The sequence below is a fragment of the Bombina bombina genome, chromosome 2 (assembly GCF_027579735.1).
Source record: "Bombina bombina isolate aBomBom1 chromosome 2, aBomBom1.pri, whole genome shotgun sequence".
Lineage (NCBI taxonomy): Eukaryota > Metazoa > Chordata > Amphibia > Anura > Bombinatoridae > Bombina > Bombina bombina.
The window spans coordinates 588,480,501-588,501,215 of NC_069500.1; positions in this window are offsets into that span (position 1 = coordinate 588,480,501).

A 20,715-nucleotide genomic window follows, 5' to 3' on the forward strand; every position below is an offset into this window, starting at 1 on the left:
AAGACTTTGAAACGCATAAGGATTATATAGTGGGCGGACAGGTCCTACTCCATTCGGCGACTTTGCAATGTTGGTTCACTGCTTGTTATTTTAACAATATATACAATAACTCTGTTTTATTTGTTTTGTTTTATACCACTTCCCAGTACTTCAAAGTGGTTAAACGAACGTAGTGATACACAAGTGGTAAAATAGACATTACTATTTGTTGTCTAGCATATTGCTATACATTGTTTTGCACACTGTGAAACAGAGAGAGTTTTTAACAGAGAACATACTGGGGGAATTTCAATAACCCGTTCAAGCTATACCGATACATTAGCTAACAAGGGATTTTACCAGTGTGAAAACTTAATCACCGGTCAAGCTTTGCAGCACCAAGTCCCGGGACATAGGTTGAGGTGTTTTTATATGCAGTAATCTTACCTCATATACGATTGAGGTCAAACCATGTAAGCATATCTTGTATATAAATAAATTTTATTTCTGTTGTATACAGAGTTATGCTATGTGTTTTCTTATTTTCGTTTTCTGCACATACCGAATGACTATCTGAGGGGACAAGGCTTTTCACCACTTTTTAAGAGAAAACAAGAGAGTCCAGGATTTCCATTGAATCTCCTAGCAACACCCGGAAAAAGGGACCTACAAACAGACCAGGATACTTGGGGACTTCTCATAAAGGCACAGAAACCGCCAACTTTACCTACGAAAGAGCAACTTTACCCACGAAAGAGCAAATACCTTACCTCATAAGATTGAGGTAAATGCTGGTAAGCAGGAAATACTTCACGTTGTTACATTGAGAAGCAATAATTAGGATAAAGAATAACTTTTCATCTTCATAAGAATACCATCCAAAATACGATTCATAAATTGTTGAAAAAGAATATATTCATATTACAGAGAATTTTTTTTTTTATATTATACTTTATATTATTGAACTCTCTTTCTACCACATCCTTTACAGAGACAGGGGTACTCTGTGTCAATATTGGGGCAGCACGCTATCTCTTTTATATTACAACATCTGCTTTATTTGTGATACTGTGCGTACAATATACCGACAGATTTGTGATTTTATATATACTTACCACACATATATATATATCATATTGCACTGAAATCCAACATATCAACTGATAGGCACATACAAATACTATCACTTAAGTTCTAGGGCTGGTGTTTTTTCTTTATTCCACATACCTTTAATGATAGTAAATGCTGCCTTATTCTATCTTTCAGAGGACATGAGGTGATACCTACATATTGTTGGAAACAGAAAGCTAGATTACAATCTGTGCATTCGTCTTTTAACTTTTTAAAATATGGTAATTTCAGCGTTAAAACAGCACCACAGCCATTACAAGTCTTGTTGGTAGAGGTGTACCGCAAGCCTTTTAGCCTGTAACGCAACGTCAGTACCGCACTCTTAAAAATAAAGGCCTAGATTTAGAGTTTTGTCGGTAAAGACCCGCGTAGCTAACGCAGCTTTTTTTCCTACCGCTGCTTCCAAACAACGCTGGTATTGAGAGTTGTCTGAGGGGCTGCGTTAGGCTCCAAAAAGGGTGCGTTGAGCCGAATTTACCGCCACTTCAACCCTCAATACCAGCGTTTCTTACGGTAGGGGTAAGCTGCCAAAACGTGCTCGTGCACGATTCCCCATAGGAAACAATGGGGCAGTTTGGGCTTAAAAAAAAACTAACACCTGCAAAAAAAGCAGCGTTAAGCTCCCAACGCAGCCCCATTGTTTCCTATGGGGAAACACTCTCTAAGTCTGCACCTAACACCCTAACATGAACCCCGAGTCTAAACACTCCTAATTTTACACTTATTAACCCCTAATCTGCCGCCCCCGCTATTGCTGACACCTGCATTTTACTATTAACCCCTAATCTGCCGCTCCTTTACACTGCCGCAACCTACATTATCCCTATGTACCCCTAATCTGCTGCCCCTAACACCGCCGACCCCTATATTATATTTATTAACCCCTAATCCCCCCCCCAATGTCGCCGCTACCTTACCTACACTTATTAACCCCTAATCTGCCGACCGGACCTCGCCACCACTATAATAAATGTATTAACCCCTAAACCGCCGCACTCCCGCCTCACAAACACTATAATAAATAGTATTAACCCCTAATCTGCCCTCCCTAACATCGCCGCCACCTAACTTCAAGTATTAACCCCTAATATGCCGACCGGACCTTGCCGCTATTATAATAAATGTATTAACCCCTAAAGCTAAGTCTAACCCTAACACCCCCCTAAATTAAATATAATTTTATTCTAACGAAATAAATTAAATCTTATTAACTAAAGTATTCCTATTTAAAACTAAATACTTACCTGTAAAATAAACCCTAATATAGCTACAATATAACGAATAATTATATTGTAGCTATTTTAGGATTTATATTTATTTTACAGGCAACTTTGTATTTATTTTAACTAGGTACAATAGCTATTAAATAGTTATTAACTATTTAATAGCTACCTAGTTAAAATAATTACAAAATTACCTGTAAAATAAATCCTAACCTAAGTTACAATTAAACCTAACACTACACTATCAATAAATTAATTAAATAAATTACCTACAATTACATACAATTAAATAAACTAAACTAAATTACAAAAAATAAAAAAAAATTACAAGAATATTAGGCTAATTACACCTACTCTAAGCCCCCTAATAAAATAAAAAAGCCCCCTACCCTATTCTAAATTAAAAAGTAATAAGCTCTTTTACCAGCCCTTAAAAGGTCTTTTTGCGGGGCATGCCCCAAAGTAATCAGCTCTTTTGCCTGTAAAAAAAATACAACCCCCCCCAACATTAAATCAGATTGAGCTTGCATTCTATTGGCTGATCGGAACAGCCAATAGAATGCAAGCTCAATTTGATTGGCTGATTGGATCAGCCAATCGGATTGAACTTGAATCTGATTGGCTGATTGAATCAGTCAATCAGATTTTTCCAACCTTAATTCCGATTGGCTGATAGAATCCTATCAGCCAATCAGAATTCGAGGGACGCCATCTTGGATGATGTCAATTAAAGGAACCTTCATTCGGCGAGTAGGCGTCGGTTGAAGAGGATGGATCCACGTCAGCTGGAAAGAAGATGGCTCGGCTCCGCTCCGGATGGATGAAGATATAAGATGCCGCTTGGATGAAGATGTCTGCCGGTCCGGATGTCCTCTTCTGCCCGGATAGGATGAAGACTTCTGCCGGTCTGGATGTCCTCTTCTGCCCCATCGGATGAAGATTTCGGCCCGGCTGGGTGACGACGACTCAAGGTAGGGAGATCTTCAGGGGGGGTAGTGTTAGGTTTATTTAAGGGGGTTTGGGTTAGAGTAGGGGTATGTGGGTGGTGGGTTTTAATGTTGGGGGGGTTGTATTTCTTTTTACAGGCAAAAGAGCTGATTACTTTGGGGCATGCCCTGCAAAAAGCCCTTTTAAGGGCTGGTAAAAGAGCTGATTACTTTTTAATTTAGAATAGGGTAGGGCCCTTTATTATTTTGGGGGGCTTTTTTTATTTTATTAGGGGGCTTAGAGTAGGTGTAATTAGCCTAATATTCTTGTAATCTTTTTTTATTTTTTGTAATTTAGTGTTTGTTCTTTTTGTAATTTAATTTAGTTTATTTAATTGTATGTAATTGTAGGTAATTTATTTATTTAATTTATTGATAGTGTAGTGCTAGGTTTAATTGTAACTTAGGTTAGGATTTATTTTACAGGTAATTTTGTAATTATTTTAACTAGGTAGCTATTAAATAGTAAATAACTATTTAATAGCTATTGTACCTAGTTAAAATAAATACAAAGTTGCCTGTAAAATAAATATAAATCCTAAAATAGCTACAATATAATTATTCGTTATATTGTAGCTATATTAGGGTTTATTTTACAGGTAAGTATTTAGTTTTAAATAGGAATACTTTAGTTAATAAGATTTAATTTATTTCGTTAGATTAAAATTATATTTAATTTAGGGGGGTGTTAGGGTTAGGGTTAGTCTTAGCTTTAGGGGTTAATACATTTATTATAGTAGCGGCGAGGTCCGGTCGGCAGATTAGGGGTTAATAAGTGTAGGTAAGGTAGCAGCGACATGGGAGGGGGCAGATTAAGGGTTAATAAATATAATATAGGGGTCGGCGATGTTGAGGGCAGCAGATTAGGGGTTCATAGGGATAATGTAGGTGGCGGCGATGTGCGGTCAGCAGATTAGGGGTTAAAAATATTTATTATAGTGGCGGCGATGTGGGGGGACCTCGGTTTAGGGGTACATAGGTAGTTTATGGGTGTTAGTGTACTTTAGAGCACTGTAGTTAAGAGCTTTTTTTTTTTTTTATTGAGGTTACGAATAATTACAAACAGATACTTTGTCCACATACAGTGACAAGAGAAGGAAAAAGAAAAAAAGAACAAAAACATACATACAATATTCAGGTTAATATGGTGCATCATAAGCTGTACGATTTTAGAACCAAAGAAAAAACATAATCGTCATGAATCCTTTGTGGGAAATAATGAATAATGTGCTATATAAACATCTACTAAAAAACCCTTTATCCATAAACACATATGTCTGTATATTAAAATATGAAAAAACATTTGTAATTAAAAGATTACCTTCTTTCTTAAGCTAAAGGTAATGAGAAACAGTGATTATACACAAATCCATACATAGTTAGATACAATCAAGGTGGACCAAACCAGTGAGTCAATAGTGTCTGTGGCTAATTGAAAACAATTCTTACTGCTATCTTTTAAAGTGAACATTCAGATTTGGCTAAAATTATGTAGTGTAATCAAATGGCCCTGAGTAAACTCGCTATGTTTTCTTCAACTCAGTTATTTTCTCACCTTCTTTCCCCACATTATGTGTATGCTACCAAATATACAGTGTAACCAGAATCCGAACCCCCCAACCCAAACAAGACACCACAAAAAAAAAACAGACAAACAATCAAACAAACAAACAAACAAAAAAAAAAAAAAAAAAAAAAAAAGGAAACGCTCCTCTCCGTCCCCCCCCCCCGTCTCACCCCCAAACACTCACTCAGAGTCCATTGCCCATTCGCCAGGGATAACGATCTTAGAAATATCTCCTATTTCTTAAAAAATACTACTAGATGTTTTTCTTGTGGATAAGGTAGATTAATCTGTTCTATTATAAACTGATCAGTCAAAGCCCTTTTAAATTGTGCCATTGTGGGTAAGGCAGTTGCTTTCCATGTCTTAAAAATAAGATTCTGTGCAGTTAGTATGATAGTATTTATCAACTTATGATTCTTAATTGTGTGCTGATATTTTACCAGAAAGAAGATCTCAATAGGGGATATTTTGTAGTCCACCTTCAAAACAACTGTCATCCAAAATATGATTTTCCCCCAATATTGAGATACCTTAGGGCAACTCCATAAACAATGGAAGAGGTCAGCACCAGTATTTGAACATCTAGAGCAAAGAGCTTTTGTTTTATACCATCTGGCTAATGCAGCAGGCGTAAGATATCTCTGTAGCCCAATCTTTATCTGGGACTCCCTCCAAGATGTCGGGACCCAGGACTGTTGCGTTATTTTAAAGCTCTCTATGATAGTCTGCTCATCTATGTCTGAGAAAAGGTTAGCCCATCTAACCACCATCTCGTCTACTTGTACCTTTGATGATTTTTGTTTTAATAGTAAATATAAGGGGTAGATTGCATAAATTCCTGCTGCGTACATTGAGATCCTAGTCTGCAGCTCACCCAGGGACCAGTCAATCCCATATTTCGTAGTTATCTCTTGGAGAAAGTGCCTAACTTGGAGGTAGGCGTAGAACTCCTGTGGCCCTATATCAAACCGGGATACCATTTCTTGGAATAATAATGTCTGCCCTCCCGTATCCCGCATCTGGCATAAGGTCTGGAGACCTTTAGTTTCCCAATCTATGAATATCCGATTCGAGAGACCAGGACTAAATTCTGGATTACCCACTATAGGTAAATATTGTGAAACATAGGGAGAGTTGCCCATTTCTGTACAGAGTCTTTGCCAGGCAATAATGACATTCTTCAGGGTGTCTAGATAGAATATATTAGAAGGAAGTGAGGTAAGTGGACAGTGTAACAGGGCATTTAATTTAAATGGGGCCACGAGCTGTGATTCCCACATTTGCTCCTTCCCTGTTAACCAGTCAAATGCGAATCTAGCTATTATAACCAGATTATATGTCTGGATATCGGGGAGTGCCAAACCTGCTGAAGTCTTAGAGTTCATGAGCCTACCTGCGGCAATCCGCGGTCTTTTGCCATTCCATAAAAATTTGGAACAGGCCTTATTATATATGGTGATATCTCTCTTATGTAGGAACCATGGGATGTTTTGCATAATATAAAGGAGCTTTGGGAAGATGATTGTTTTAATCAAAGTCACCCGAGCTGTTAATGAGATAGGAAGCCTAGTCCATTCATCTAGTTTACTCTTACAGGAGTCCATTACTGACCTATAATTTAATCCATACCATTCCTCCGGGTTTCTAGATAGACGTAAGCCCAGATATGTAATCTGTGGGACCTCCCTGAAGGGGTGATCCAGCTGCAGTACGGGATTTTTATCTATCCACATAAGCTCAGATTTAGATGTATTAATCTTAAACCCTGAGATTTCCCCGAACTCTTGGGTAATACTCTGTAGGATAGGTAATGATACTGCAAGATTAGATAGAAATAGGAGGAGATCATTCGCGTATAGAAGAAGAATCAGCTTCTCCCGTGCTAATGCAATCCCCTCCAATTCTTGCCATATTAGAATGGCCAGTGGTTCTATACTAAGATTAAACAAGAAGGGGGAAAGTGGGCAACCCTGTCTGGTCCCTCTGAAAAGATTGAATCGCTGAGTAGAGGTGTTATTAATAATTACCGCGGAGGAGGGGGTACTGTAAATTAAGCGTATATAATTGTTAAAGGAGCCCGAGAACCCAAATTTATCTAATGTGGAAAACAGATGATCCCAACTGACCCTGTCGAAGGCCTTTTCCGCATCGACTGTCAAAATAGCCTTGTCAATACTTGCATAAGATTCCTTAGTTTTATATATATTCCAAAAAGATTCAATCAGGATTAGTAATTTCCTTATGTCCCTTGTCGATTTACGACCATGCATAAAGTCAGATTGATTCTCATGAATTAAATTGCCCATATAAGGTTTTAATCGTAAGGCTATAATAGACGCAAGCAACTTATAGTCAGTATTTAAGACCGAAATAGGTCTATAGGAACTTGGAAATTCGGGATCTTTCCCCTTTTTAAGGATCAGAGAGATATTTGCAGCTGTAAAAGATGTGGAACAGCTCGTATTTTCGGAAAAATAAAAATTAAATAACTTGACTAATATGGGAAGCACCTGGGGTTGGAGGATTCTATAATATTCTATGGGGAGAGCATCTGGACCAGCTGCTTTATTGGGTTTCGCGTTCTTAATTGCCCACATTATTTCCTCCTCTGTGATAGGCGCATTGATGGCATCTCTGGCTTCTATGGATAAACGTGGGGTTTTAATCTTCCCCCAAAATGTCTCTTTTGTCTGTAGATTGATAGGCTCTTGAGTATATAGATCCTGGAAAAAGTCAAAAAATACTTTTTCTATGTCAGTATGACTTGTGTATCTCAAGGTTCCTTGTTTAATAGAAGTGATTGCGTATCTAGGAGAAGCTTTAGCTAGCCTTTGCTGATCTACCCGTAAACCCTCCATACCTTGCTTTCATTCTGAGTTCTTCCTGGGCACTAATCTGCTTCAGGAAAGAATCCCGGAGTGTCTTCGCTGTGACATATGCATCCCAACGTTCTTTCGTGCTCCTAGTAATATACGCTCTATATGAATTCTTCACGCGGTTGGCTAATTGTCTAGCCCCTAGACTACTACTTTTTGACAAGTAAACAGCAGAGGTAGAAAAATGAGAATATTTCAGAGATTATGCTTCCATCTGGGAATGGTTGATTTATGGCGAGTTCAGAATCCGGATGTCCGCTCTTATACGTGTATTTCGCATGCGCAGAGATCTTTCTCTAGACTAGACTATTTTTTTATTTCAGAAACCATGCTAACGCAGAATTGGACTACCAGAATTGAAGATATAGTTATCTCTGACCATGCGGTTATTTCATTGGGACTTAGGACCGTAGGTAGACGGCTTGGTCCGAACTATATTTCCTTCCCTAGACATCTGCGTAATAATATTAAATTTCAGAACCATCTCCGATTGAAATGGGCTGAATATCTTAATAATAATCATAATTATATAGACAAGGTTGAGATATTCTGGGAGGCTTCTAAAGCCGTCTTACGAGGAGAGATTAAGTCCCATACACTTTACTTGTCAAAAAGTTAAGAGCTTTATATACCGGCGTTAGCCCATAAAGCTCTTAACTACAGCCTTCCATGGGCGTTAGGAGTCTTGTCGGTAGAGGCTCTACCACTCACTTCAGCCAAGACTCTAAATACCAGCGTTAGGAAGATCCCATTGAAAAGATAGGATACGCAATTGGCGTAAGGGGATCTGCGGTATGGAAAAGTCGTGGCTTGAAAGTGAGCGTTAGACCCTTTCCTGCCTATCTCTAAATACCAGCGGGCGGTAAAAATCAGCGTTAGGACCCCTTAACGCTGCTTTTGACGGCTAACGCAGAACTCTAAATCTAGGTGTAAGTTTTTTAATGGGATTCCCATAGTGCTGGTATTACGAGTTTTGCATTCTGGCTAAAAAAAATAGCGTTACAGCCTAAAACGACAAGATCCGTAACACCATCTAAAAGCAGTTATTATGAGTTTTACGATACAAATCTGTAACATAAAACTCATAACTACTACAGCTACAAAGTTCACTAAACACCCATAAACTACCTATTAACTACTAAACCAAAGCCCTCCCGCTAATCTGCCGCTCCAGACATCGCCGCCACTAAAAACATTTATTAACCCCTATTCCGCTACTCCCCCGACATCATCACTACTATAATAAACTTATTAACCCCTAAACTGTCGCCCTCCCGCATTGCAAACACTATTTAAATATTATTAACCCCTAATCTACCGTCCGCCCACATCGCCCCCAATATACTAAAGTTATTAAGTCCTACACCGCTGCCACTATAATAAACCTATTAACTCCTAAACCGCAAGCCCCCCACAATGAAATATACTAAAGTAAACTATTAGCCCCTAAACCGAAAGTCCCCACATCGCAAAAAAATAAATTAAACTAGAAACCCCTAAACCTAACGCCCCCCTAATTTAAGATTAAAATTACAATTTGCCTATCTTAAAATAAATTAAAACTTACCTGTTAAATTAAAATTAAACTAACTACCAATTAAATTAAACTAAAAAATAATAGCCCTATCAAAATAAAAAAAAACACCTAGCCTACAGTAAACTACCAATAGCCCTTAAAAAGGGCCTATTGTAGGGCATTGCTCTAATAGCTCTTTTACCTGTAAAAAAAAATGCAAAGACCCCCAACAGTAAAACCAACCACCCAACCAACCCCCAAAAATAAAAAACCTAACTCTAACAAAAACCTAAGCTACCCATTGCCCTGAAAAGGGCATTTAAATGGGCAATGCCCTTAAAAGGGCATTTAACTCTTATACATGCACAAATCCTAATCAAAATAAAAACCCACCCAAAAAACCCTTAAAAAAAACCTATCACTAGTCCCCAAAGATCCACTTACAGTTTTTGAAATCCCGTTTGAACACTCTTCATCCAGCCGGGGCGAGAAGTCTTCATCCAGACGGCCTCTTCAATATTCATCCTGGCGGCAAAGTCCTCATCCAAGCGGCGAGAAGTCTTCATCCAGGCAGCCTCTTCAATCTTCATGCAGATGGCATCTTCTATCTTGATCCCGGCGGCGCGGAGCGGGTCCATCCTGAAGACATCCGGCGCGGGGCATCCTCTTCATACGGTCGCCGCAGTACACTGAATCTTCAATGCAAGGTACGCGATTCAAGATGGTGTCCCTTGCATTCCTATTGGCTGAAAAAGTTAAATCAGCCAATAGGAATTAGAGCTGCTAAAATCCTATTGGCTGTTCAAATCACCCAATAGGTTTTAAGCAGCTCTCATTCTATTAGGTTTAGGGGTTAATATAGTTTAATTTAGGTTCTTGCGATGTGGGGGGCTGGCGGTTTAGGGATTAATAGGTTTATTTAGTGGTAGTGATGTGGGAGGCCAGAGGTTTAGGGGTTAATAACTTTACTTAGTTGCGGTGATGTCGGGGAGCAGCGGAATAGGGGTTGATAACTTTAATATAGTGGCGGCGATGTTGGGGGGAGGCGGAATAGGGGTTAATAGCTTTATTTAGGTGGCGCCGACATCGGGAGCGGCAAATTAGGGGTTAATAGCTTTATTCAGGTGGTGGCAATATTGGGAGCGGCAGATTAGGGGTAAATAACATTAAGTAGGTGTCGGCGATGTCAGTGGGGGCAGATTAGGGGTGTTTAGACTCAAGGTTTATGTTAGGGTGTTAGATTTAAATGTAACTTTTCTTTTTCCCATAGACTTCAATGGGGCTGCGTTACGGAGCTTTTCATTCCGCGATCGCAGGTGTTAGACTTTTTTCTGACCCGCTCTCTCCATTGATGTCTATGGGGAAAACGTGCACGAGCACGTCAAAACAGCGCTTGGATTTTGTGCGGTATGGAGCTTAAAACCCCCATATCGCACGCACAAGCCGGGTTTTGGAAAAAATTGTAATGGCTGCGCTATAGGGGGTTAAATAACGCAACTCTTCTTGTGTTTGTTTATTTCCCTATAGCGCACATAACTCGTGATCTAGGTGAGAGTTTGCATGTTATGAGGCATATTACAAAGTCTGTTGTACATTCTATTCTACTTTAGATATGGTGCTCTTCCTGTGTTTGACGCAATCTGAAAGTGTTTGTTCTACAGGTGTAGGGACTTACAAATATGTCCACACCTTAAAAAACCTCTTGTATTACATAACCAATGTGTGCATGGATAGGTTTTCTTGGAGAAGTCTTGTTTGATTTTGTCTGCTATTGTAGGGGCTTTTTTAGCTACACATTTGACAACTCAAATTGAAGTCAAGTGTGTGTCAATGTGTAGCATTGGTAAACATTTCTTTATTATATTGCAGATTTGATAGTATTGTCTGCTATACTGTGTAGAGAATACTATTTCTTCCTGAGCAAAGAGTGTTTGTTTTTTAGTTTTCCTAAATACTAGTGTTAGTCTATCTATACTTTCTACTTCTGATTCTAGTGATTTCAATAATTTTCATAATGTGTAGCATTGGTAAACATTTCTTTATTACATTGCAGATTTGATAGTATTGTCTGCTATACTGTGTAGAGAATACTATTTCTTCCTGAGCAAAGAGTGATTGTTTTTTAGTTTTCCTAAATACTAGTGTTAGTCTATCTATACTTTCTACTTCTGATTCTAGTGATTTCAATAATTTCATATTGTAACCTCTGTGGTGTAGTCCGGTAGTGAGTAATTTTGCTTGTGTTTTGTAATCTTCTGTTGAAGTACTATTCTGATGTATTGGCCTTTGTGTATGCCTTTCTTTGTATGTTCAACATGGCATGAGTCTGCTCTAAGTATTGTATTTCAAGCCAAAGGCTTTCTATAGATGGAAGTACTTATATTACCTTGTCCGTCTATATAACAGGTCTAAAAAAGTTATTTCTCTATGGTCTGTAGTGTGGGTTAATTGGAGGTTATTATCATTTTGGTTTAAATAGTGGATAAAACTATTGACTGTGTGATCGGAAGTATAGATATATAGCTATAGATATATATTTTACATAAAATACTATATATATATATATATATATATATATATATATACACATATATATATATATATATATATATATATATATATATATATATATATATATAGCGACTGTGACCTAGTCACAAAAGAAGGGGGGGCGCTAAATGAGCAAAATACACAAAAATACAATAAGTACTAAAATATATATAAAAAATATGTAAAAAAGAATAATACTAATTAAGATGGCAATGAGTCCGTCAAAAATTGTGTAAGAAATGTCCTGAAGGTGAAATAGGTTTTTGTCCAGTATTGGCCTCCTCCTCCTCACTGGCTGATCCAAGCGAAACTATAAGAGATGAAAAACAGAGGGGCGCCTCATGTGTAGTATCGTAAATGGACACACAATAAAAACTGATTTAGCCAAATGGGTACTCACACACTCCAGGAGCACACTTATGTGCTAGTAGGGGCTGGCTGCAGATTTATGTGGGTGTGGCAGCTCACCCGTACAATGGTGTTTTCAGTTCTGTGGTGCTGGGAATGTAATAGGAAAAAAACACTACATGTGCAGACTGTTAAGGGTACAACCAGCAATATTTGTTCAGTTATGTAGGTGGGTACTCACATATTCTCAGAGCACACCAATGTGCTTGTGGAAGCAGGCTGCAGATTTAGGCAGGTGTGGCAGCTCACCCAAACAGTCAGGTGCTTGAGGCAAATACTGTTATGAAACAGTAAGTGAGATGATCCAAACAAAAATGCACACAATATCTGGAACAATTCTTATGTGCAAATAAGGCAGTAGGTAGGTAGAAGAATCCACTCAATAGGTAAAAATAAAAATGTTTAATAAAAACAGCTTAAAAAACAACAACACACAGGTTTGTTGTGCTAAGTGGATTAGGGGGGGGTTAACAATTGTTGCCCCAATAGTTGCTACGCGTTTCTCGGTTAACCAACCAACCGTTTCATCAGGCATAAACTAACTTCATCCTACCTCTACCTTATATACCTAACTAACAAACATTCTACTCCCCTTCAAAGGGGTGTGTTCCCTAATTAATCAATAACACCTGTAGGGTGAGACTTGTGTCTCACATTGCAGTATTTTGCATATATGCAATCAAACATAAACCAGAATAAAACTTACACAAACCCCTTCTATCTTCTTAAAAAAAAATCTAAACATAGTAATATACTGATACAGCCCATGTTTTTATAGCAAGAGATTGTGTAAGAGATTATATATATATATATACTTATATATTTAAAATAAAATAGAAAATTTTCTTCTATGTGAAGAACATTGGAATGTAAAATATTCATAATTTATGACGGTTATAGCACACTTTGTTAAAGGTGGTCAGGTTATCTTGTGAGCTATAGCTGTTTGTTTGTTTTTTCTTTGCACTCTCATTTGAAGTTATGGGGAGAAGCTAGTGTACACCAGCTTTCGCTCGCGCAAACATTTGACTTTTAACTTGTAATATGCTTGTGAAAAGTTTTCTTCTGGCGATATTTGCGAGCGAGCGAAAGAGCTAAATAGCACGCCTCTTACAATCTGGCCCTTTATTCATCCATTTGAATTTGAATTCTAAGAATTTTTAAAATGTTATTTATTTTAACTGTATTTCTAATTTTTGAATAGGCATGTGCTGGCCTAAAATGAGAAGCCTGGGTTTCAAAGATGATTGAAGAGACAAATGTAAAAAATAGACGGCTAGATTACGAGTTTTGCGTTATGAGTAAAAAAGCAGCGTTAAGGCTCATAACGCTGCTTTTTCACTACCGCTGCTATTACGAGTCTTGTAGGTACAGCTGTCCCGCACACTTTTTTGGCCGTACCGCAAATTAACTTATGCAATTTTTGTAAAGTCTTTTTTCAATGGGACTTCCATTGCGCCGGTATTACAAGCTTTTTTTTTAGGCCAAAAAGTGAGCGGTACAGCCTATCCCGCAAGATTCGTAACACATTCTAAAGTCAGTATTTATGAGTTTTATACTACAAAGCTGTAGCATAAAACTCATAACTTAAGTGCTAAAAAGTACACTAACACCCATAAACTACCTATTAACCCCTAAACAGAGGCCCTCCCGCATCGCAAACACTAAAATAAAATTATTAACCCCTAATCTGCCGTTCCGGACATCGCCACCACTATAATAAACATATTAACCCTTAAACCGCCGCAAACCCGCCTCGCAAACACTATTTAAATATTATTGACCCCTAATCTGCCGCCCCTAACATTGCCGCCACCTACCTACATTTATTAACCCCTAATCTGCCGCGCCCAACGTCGCCGTCATTATACTAAATTTATTAACCCCTAAACCTAAGTCTAACCCTAACACCCCCCTAACTTAAATATAATTCAAATAAATCTAAATGAAAAAAAAAAGTTAATCATTAACTAAATAATTCCTATTTAAAACTAAATACTTACCTATAAAATAAACCATAAGATAGCTACAATATAACTAATAGTTACATTGTATCTAGCTTAGGGTTTATTTTTTATTTTACAGGAAGGTTTGTATTTATTTTAACTAGGTAGAATAGTTACTAAATAGTTATTAACTATTTACTAACTACCTAGCTAAAATAAATACAAATTTACCTGTAAAATACAATTAGCCAATTGAATGCGAGCTCAATCCTATTTGCTGATTGGATCATCCAATAGGATTGAAGTTCAATCCTATTGGCTGATTGCATCAGCCAATAGGATTTTTTCAACCTTAATTCCGATTGGCTGATAGAATTCTATCAGCCAATCGCAATCTAAGGGATGCCATCTTGGATGACGTCACTTAAAGGAACCTTCATTTGTCGGGAGTCGTCGGAAGAAGAGGATGCTCCACGCCGGATGTCTTGAAGATGGACCCGCTCTGCGCCGGATGAATGAAGATAGAAGATGCCGTCTAGATGAAGACTTCTTCCTGTCTGGAGGACCACTTCTCCCGGCTTGGATGAAGACTTCTCCCGGCTTCATTGACGACTTCTCCCGGCTTCGTTGACGACTTCTCCCGGCTTCGTTGACGATGGATGTCGGCTCTTCAAAACTGTAAGTAGATCTTTGGGGGTTAGTGTTAGGTTTTTTTTAAGTGTTTATTGGGTGGGTTTTAGTTTTAGATTAGGGTTTGGGCAGCAATAGAGCTAAATGCCTTTTTAAGGGCAATGCCCATCCAAATGCCCTTTTCAGGGCAATGGGAAGCTTAGTTTTTTTAGTTAGGGTTTTATTTGGGGGGTTGGTTGTGTGGGTGGTGGGTTTTACTGTTGGGGGGGTTGTTTGTATTTTTTTTACAGGTAAAAGAGCTGATTTCTTTGGAGCAATGCCCCTCAAAAGGCCCTTTTAAGGGCTATTGGTAGTTTAGTTTAGGCTAGGGTTTTTTTTTTTATTGGGGGGTCTTTTTTATTTTGATAGGGCTATTAAATTAGGTGTAATTAGTTTAAATATCTTGTAATTTGTTTTTTATTTTGTGTAATTTAGTGTTTGTTTTTATTTGTAATTTAGGTATTTGTATTTAATTTTGTTAATTGAATTTAATTTAGGTAATTTATTTAATTGTACTGTTAGGTTAGATGTTAGTGTAACTAAGGTTAGGTTTTATTTTACAGATAAATTTGTATTTTTTTTAGCTAGGTAGTTAGTAAATAGTTAATAACTATTTAATAACTATTCTACCTAGTTAAAATAAATACAAACTTGCCTGTAAAATAAAAATAAACCCTAAGCTAGATACAATGTAACTATTAGTTATATTGTAGCTATCTTAGGGTTTATTTTATAGGTAAGTATTTAGTTTTAAATAGGAATTTTTAGTTAGATTTATTTCAATTGTATTTAAGTTAGGGGGTGTTAGGGTTAGGTTTAGACTTAGGTTTATGGGTTAATAACTTTAGTATTGTGGTGGCGATGTTGGGGGCGACAGATTAGGGGTTAATAAATGTAGCTAGGTGGTGGCAATGTTAGGGGCGGCAGATTAGGGGTTAATATTATTTAAATAGTGTTTAAAGGGACAGTCTAGGCCAAAATAAACTTTCATGATTCAGATAGAGCATGTAATTTTAAACAATTTTCCAATTTACTTTTATCACCAATTTTGCTTTGTTCTCTTGGTATTCTTAGTTGAAAGCTTAACCTAGGAGGTTCATATGCTAATTTCTTAGACCTTGAAGCCCACCTCTTTCAGATTGCATTTTAACAGTTTTTTACCACTAGAGGGTGTTAGTTCACATATTTCATATAGATAACACTGTGCTCGTGCACGTGAAGTAATCTGGGAGCTGGCACTGATTGGCTAGACTGCAAGTCTGTCAAAAGAACTGAAAAAAGGGGCAGTTTGCAGAGGCTTAGATACAAGGTAATCACAGAGGTAAAAAGTGTATTATTATAACTGTGTTGGTTATGCAAAACTGGGAAATGGGTAATAAAGGGATTATCTATCTTTTAAAACAATAAAAATTCTGGTGTAGACTGTCCCTTTAAGATGTGGAAGTGCAGCGGTTTAGGGGTTAATATGTTTATTATAGTGGCAGCGATGTCCGGAGCGGCAGATTAAGGGTTAAAAAGTATAATGTAGGTGTCAGCGATGTCGGGGGCGGCAGATTAGGGGTTAATAAGTGTAAGATTAGGGGTGTTTAGACTCGGGGTTCATGTTAGGGTGTTAGGTGTAAACATACATTTTCTTTCCCCATAGGAATCAATGGGGCTGCGGTACGGAGCTTTATGCTGCTTTTTTGCAGGTATTAGACTTTTTTTTCTGCCGGCTCTCCCCATTGATGTCCATGGGGAAATCGTGCACGAGCACATACAACCAGCTCACCGCTGACTTAAGCAGCGCTGGTATTGGAGTCCGGTATGGAGCTCAATTTTGCTCTATGCTCACTTCTTGTCTTTTAACGCCGGGTTTATAAAAACCTGTAATACCAGCGCTGTAGGTAGGTGAGCGGTGACAATAACGTGCAAGTTAGTACCGCACCCCTCATAACGCAAAACTCGTAATCTAGCCGAGAGGCTTTTATAAAGATAGTGTTGCATGTTATTATTTTGAAAAAATTAATGAGTCAGTGAAATTGTTTTTTTTCCATTACTCACTGAAGATAAATATTTTTCTGAAACCTTTTCTCCCATTTATAAATTATTTATTTTAAGATCACGTGCATGCTGTAATAATTATTGTTATTATTAAATGTTTTTATTTCCATCTATTATTGATTGAGAGGACTCAATTGTTTTTACACATCCTTTCATATATCAGGTATTTATAATTATTTTTTTTTTCATATATTTTTTACCTATCTATGAGGTTGATCACAATCCTTTAAAAAAACATATCTAATAATTAACAGAAAAAAAACACCATTAAAGTCTAAGGTTTTTTTTTTTTTTTTTTTAGAAAAATAATTTCTAAAGCATTATGACAAACCCACTTTATTCATAGCATATATTTTCTTTGCTTTTAATGGACGTTTTAGGCAGTGATGGCATTTCATATTACTATGTTTTGATGTAATGGATACCAAACATTTTGTTATTCCAATGTATGTTATTTATTTCAATAAATGCTTCTATCTTTTTACTCTAGTACGGGGGTGGCCAACCTATGGTATGAGTAGCAGTCAAAACAAATGTATTGGTACTCTGCCTCTTGGTTACAACCATAGTTTTGTTTCACTGGTTGCAATGGTAGTGATTAATAATTTTAGCAGTCTATCTATATATCTATCATCTATTTATCTATCATGGGGTTGAGGCCTCTCAAGTTCCACAACACCAAACTTATTAAATTGTGTATTTATGGGCCACTCTTTGTGCACATAAACACAGTCATGCTGGAACAGGAAAGGGCCTTATCCAAATGGTTGCCACATAGTTGGAAGCACCCATTGTCAAAATCGTCTTTGTATCCTGTAGCATTAAGATGGCCCTTCAATTAAACTAAAAGGTCTAGCCTGAACCTGAAAAAAAGCCCCGGGCCATTATTCCTCCTCCACCAAACTTTACAGTAGGCACAATTCATTCCACTTTCTCCTGGCATCTGCCACACCCAGAGTCTTCTTCAGACTGTCATATACTAAAGTGTGATTTATTACTCAATAGAACCCATTTCCACTACTCCACAATCCACTCTAGCTGACACACATGTTAATGTGAGGCTTGCCTACAGCTGCTCGGCCATGGAAACCCTTTTCATGAAGTTCCCAACTCTCAGGGTGCCATGAATCAGACTGAGACGAGAAGTGCAAAAATAATCACACTTTTATTAATAGGAAAAAATAATAAAAAGTCCACAAGTCAAATAACAAGCCAGGAATCAAAACCAGAGCTGGTAGTCAGACGAGCCGAGTCAGGAGCCAAAGCAAGTAGTCAGACGAGCCGGAATTAGGAACAAGGAGAACAGTAGAGTCAGGAACAAGCCAGGGATCAGGAACCAGGAGGCATGTCAGACAGCCAGGTAATAAACAGGAGCTCTCACAAACAGGTCTGAGACAATGCAAAGGGCAAAGCATACTGATCAGAGGCCCTTTAAATTATAAGTGATGACATCACAATTCTGAGACTGCATCCTGCACAATTCTCTGCACAGACAGAGGGTAAACCCGGCCCCGAGCAGGAATGGCTCCGGTTTGCAGGTCTATGGCACAATCGTAAGACCGGTGAGGAGGCAACGTACCGGCACGCACCTTGTCAAAAACGTCTAGGAACTCTCTGTACTCCTCTAGCAATTGAGATACCAAAGACGTGCACAGGACTTTAACTGGTTTCCGAAGACAAGTGGAAATTCATTGCGGAGGCCACGACAAAATTTCCGACCTGTGCCAGTCGAGACTGGGATTGTGCTTTTGGAGCCAGGGATAACCCAGAACAAATGGAAAATGTGGAGAATTTATCACCTGGAGGGTTTCAAAATGGAGAGCCCCAACAGCCATGGACAACGGAGCGGTTTCGTGAGTAACGAGTGCGGGCTGAAGGGGCCTGCCATCAAGGGCCTCAATATCAAGTGGAATGGACTGAGGCAAAACAGGAATGGAGTGCTTTGATACAAAAGCACTGTCAATGAAATAGCTCGCAGCACCGGAGTAAACAAGAGCCTGGGTGACTATGGAGGAGTCCACCCAGGAAAGGACAACAGTGACCAAAGGTTTCTCCTTTAGCAGTTCCGGGGACGAGGATAGACCACCCAAGGTCTGCCCCCGACAGGACCATAGGTGTGAGCGTTTCCCGGCCATGTAGGACAAGACTTCAAAAGGTGGCCCTGTAACCCACAATAGAGGCAGAGCCCCTCCCTCCTCCTAAAGGCCCTCTCCGCAGTGGAGAGACGCGTGAATCCCAACTGCATTGGATCAGCAGTACCTGGTAACTCGGGACCAGGAGGCATGGGATGAGAGGGAGGCATGGGTGGGAATGAACACGTAGGAGACAACGGAACAGGAGGCTTCCGCAAACGCTCCTTGAAAGAGGGCCTCTCACTTAGTCTGATGTCAATTAGGATAAAAAAAGACACCAATGCCTCGAGATCTTCTGGTAAATCTCTGGCAGCAACTTTGTCTTTAATCGCATCAGAGAGTCCATGAAAGAAGGCGGCAACAAGGGCTTCATTGTTCTAACCTACCTCTGCGGCAAGCATACGGAACTCAATGGCATACTGAGCAACAGATCTTGTACCTTGCTGAATGGACATGAGTCGTTTAGCAGCAGAAGAGGAGCGAGCCGGAACATCAAATACCCTTTCAAAAGGAGGCCACAAATTCAGGGTTTATTAGTCTCCCACAAGGGATTAGCCCAGGCAAGAGCTGTGTCAGAGAGTAACGAGATGAGAAATCCCACCTTAGCTCTGTCAGAGGGAAACGCCTGAGGTAACATCTCAAAGTAAATGCCCTCCTGGTTCAAAAACCCTCTGCACTGATTAGGATCACCTCCATATCGCTGATGTAGAGGTGCAGAACTGGACATGCTCCTAGTAGGACTAGGTGCAGCAGCGGAAACAGGAGCAACCATAACTTTCGGGACACTTTGGTCCAAATGTGGAGTGCAATTCAGCAGGGTTTGCAGGGCTAGTGCAAATTGATCAAAGCGGTGATCCTGTTCATCCATCCTGGAAATTATGGCAGGTAAAGGTGGATTATTAGCACCATCAGGATTCATGGCCCTTGCGTAATGTCAGGGTGCCAGGAATCAGACGAGAAGTGCAAAAATAATCACATCTTTATTAATAGCAAAAAATAATAAAAAGTCCACAAGTCAAATAACAAGCCAGGAATCAAAACCAGAGCTGGTAGTCAGATGAGCCAAGTCAGGAGCCAAAGCGAGTAGTCAGACGAGCCGGAATCAGGAACAAGGAGAACAGCAGAGTCAAGAAAAAGCTAGGGATCAGGAACCTGGAGAGACGTCAGACAGCCAGGTAATACACAGGAACTCTCACAAACAGGTCTGAGACAACACAAGGGCAAAGCATACTGAACAGAGGCCCTTTAAATAATAAGTGATGACATCACAATTCTGAGACTGCATCCTGTCTCACACGGATGATATACATCAGACTGGCCATAAAAGGAAGTGCAAGAAATGAGCAGCATCACACAGTATGCACCAGAGTCAGCAAGAGAGGTGAGTAAAATGGCTGCCAGCAGCACATGGCAAACAAGGCCATGTGCTGTTGTTGCTTCCACAGTAGTAGTTTGGAACACTGTAGTGAGTAATGATAGGCAATTTTTTATGCTTCACCAATGGGCATCCCTGCTCTTTGAGTTTGCATGGTCTACCAGTTCATATACTTCACTTTAATAGCACTGTAATAGCATTTCAAATTTAAACCAGGTAATAGAAAAACTTTTATTTATAGGATTGCAAGGGTATCCTATGAATTCAGTGTTCAGATGGTGACCGCATGAAGAAGACGTCGGGATGGAAGATAA